Here is a 3129-nt window from a genome sequence, read left to right as displayed (position 1 = left end):
CGGAGCCCTTTCTGAAATCATCTGTGCCAGCTGCCCAACCTGAGTTTCCAAGTTCCTTATCGATGTTTCGTTATTCTGAAATCTATTTTCCGCACTAGCTATGAACTTGGTCATCAGCTCCTCCAAGTTAGATTTTGGTTCCGGCTGATAGAAGTTTTGGTGGAAAGGCTTAGGTGCATGCTGATTCAGGTGGCCTCTCCATCCGGGGTTATGGGCATGATGGTACTGATTTCCTAGCTGTCTTGTAAAGTTGCCAACAAAGTCTACTTGTTCTGTGGACTGAAAAGACTGACTGCCAACTTGGAATTCAGTGCTATCATGGCCTCCCCCACACTTATCATACTGTACATGCATAGCTGCCATCTGCATCTCATCAAATTTTTTGCTAAGTGCTCCTATTTGTGCAGAGAGAGCTGTGTATGTATCCACATTATGAAGGCCATGCTGCTTTCTAACTGGTGTCCTTTTTGAATGCCATTGGTAGTTATTGGCTGCCATCTCCTCGATGAGTGCATGGGCAACCTTGGGAGTCTTATTGTTTATGGAGCCCCCAGCTGCTGCATCTAAGATGGTCTTGTTTGAATCGGTCAGACCATTATAAAATGTTTGCACCTGCAGCCAAATCGGAAGGCCATGGTGAGGAACCCTCCTTAGTAGCTCCTTGTAACGTTCCCAGGACTCATAGAGAGATTCCCCCTCTTGCTGGAAAAAAGTAGTGATGTCATTCCTCATTTTAGCAGTTTTAGAAGGGGGAAAATATTTAGAGAGAAAACGGCTGGCCAATTCGTCCCACGTAGCTATTGATCCTGCCGGTAACGAATTCAACCAAGCTTTGGCTTTATCCTTCAAAGAAAATGGGAATAACCTCAGCCGGATGGCATCATCACTTACCCCATTGTGTTTGAAGGTGTCACAGATTTCCAAGAAGTTAGCAATATGGGCATTCAGATCCTCATGGGCCATACCACAAAACTGAACCGTATTTTGTATCATTTGGATTATGGCCGGTTTAATTTCGAAGTTATTGGCAGCAATAGTTGGCCTGATAATGCTGGAGACAGTCCCGGTGAGGGTGGGCTTGGCATAATCCATCATAGTTCTTTGTTCAGCCATTTCTTGTGCTTCTTGTCTAACTTGCCTAGCAGCTCTCAAACGGACACGGAGAGTCCGTTCAATCTCCGGGTCGTAAAGGATCTCTTCCAGTTCAGGTCTGCTTGTCATAAACTGTTAAGGTCAAAGCAATAAAAATGCCAATATTCACAAAAGAAAATAAATAACTAATCATATCACACTGAAAATGTAAAGTGAATTATTGGAATATACAAACCTGCATCCTAAAATAAATAAATGCAGCTAACTAAAAGCAGATCAACATCTTATTCAATATACAGAATTCAGTAGCAATTTACAAACAGGTCTGAATTCCGTAATCTCTGAGTAGAACAACAGTTTACAAATTCCTCTTCTTTATATTGCTGAAATCAGGGATGGGATTTAATTACACAGATCTAAACTGCTGAGAGCTGAAATCTCAGTAGCTACTGAGAACAGTAATATACAGTTCTGAAATCTTAGCAGCTACTGAGGACAGCCAAATGCGGATCAGCAGTGGTTGTGTTCAGGTCTGAGTTTCATATTAAAAGGCTCTTCTGTGCTACTGAAGGTCAATCAATGTACAAAGGATTGATAGCAATTCAGACATCAGTTCTACACAAAATTGAGATCAGCTCTGAAATCTCAGAAGCCACTGAGAACAACAATAAATATAATAGCAGCTGCTGATAACAGTACAGTTGTGCTCAGGTCTGATTTCCATATTGGAAGGCTACTAAATATCAGATCTGAGCCCACTGTTTTGATGAGCTATGCATCACCAAACACCAGATGGAGTAGCCATACTAAAACTGAGCAATTCAGCAGGATAACCTACTGATATTAGCAATGAAACATGCTGTATACAGATCTGCACAAAACCGAAATCAATCAGTAGTAAAAAGATCTGAAATCAGACCTGTATTCACCATGGTGTGGCTGTTGGGATCTGATTTTCTTTTTCTTTTCTTTTGAAATGTAATAGAACACAAAGCAGTAATGAAACTATACTATTGACCAAATCTCCTTTTCTTTTTTTTTTTTTTTTTTTTTTTTTTTTTTTTTTTTTAGGAAGAAAACTAAAACAAAATATAGCAATGCAACCAAAATCTTTTTGGATGAGTGCAGGTCTGATTGATGAATGCAATTCAGATCTGAACTCATTTTGAGATTTATTTATTTATTTATTTATTTATTTTATTTGATTTTTTTTTTAAACCAAAAGAGGAAGAGAAATTTGATTTGCATAAGCTACATTAAAACTGAAACTAAGGATGGAACAATCAAGTATCAAGAGAAAAAACATGGCTCCATCAATGTAGCCCTCGATGGAGTATACACTTATTGGAATGTAGTACACACGGCTGCACACATCCATTCAGATCTGCTAGACTTTCTATTCATGCACAGCTGAAATCAGAGCTATCTAACTTGAAAAAAAATTTCAAAGATCAGCCCAGGACAATTCACAATGCCAATTTAGTAATGTTAATTGTAATACAAACCTATTCAAAACCTGCCCTGGTTCAGTCTTGCTGTAGCAGGTCTGCTATAGTAGCCCTGCTATAAGTCTGAACTCTAATAGAAAAATGGTGTGGAAGTGCCACTTTTGCATGAAATCTCTTGAGGCATAAAAAAAAATTCTCAGATTAAATATACTTTTCTTCAACCAAATCAGCTCAGATAGATTGGAGTACAAGTTATTTAATACAGCAAAGTATGCCCTGTATCCTGCTCTGTTCACAACCCCAGTTCAGATCTAGGTGATTGCAAATCCGAATTTCTTCAACCATGACTATCCAATTGTTTTTGGGAGATAGCAGATTTTTTGTAGGGTGTATTGGGGTGAAGATAACCCCCAATTACCCTTTGAATTTATTTTAGTTCAGGTCTGAGTTCAAGGGAACTCAGATCTGAACTGTTGCAAATCTGCTACAGCAGAACTCAGATCTGAACTCAGATCCGAGTTCTGATCCGAATCCTTGGTTTCCATTCTTTCGGTTATATGGTTCTCTCTCTCTCTTTTTTTTTTCAATA

The 3129-nt window shown here is 38.9% G+C and overlaps 1 non-coding gene across 1 annotated transcript; it reads left to right on the top strand.

Annotated features, from left to right (window-relative positions):
* The first annotated feature begins 628 nt into the window (after positions 1–628).
* On the top strand, positions 629–735 carry LOC148861081 (small nucleolar RNA R71). Its single transcript, XR_016095311.1, has one exon. It is a non-coding gene; the product is annotated as a small nucleolar RNA R71 (small nucleolar RNA).
* Positions 736–3129: the final 2394 nt, after the last annotated feature.

Source organism: Nelumbo lutea, chromosome 4 (genome assembly GCF_056320005.1).
Source record: "Nelumbo lutea isolate HS-2025 chromosome 4, American lotus-T2T, whole genome shotgun sequence".
NCBI lineage: Eukaryota > Viridiplantae > Streptophyta > Magnoliopsida > Proteales > Nelumbonaceae > Nelumbo > Nelumbo lutea.
This window is presented reverse-complemented; position numbering and strand designations above follow the sequence as displayed.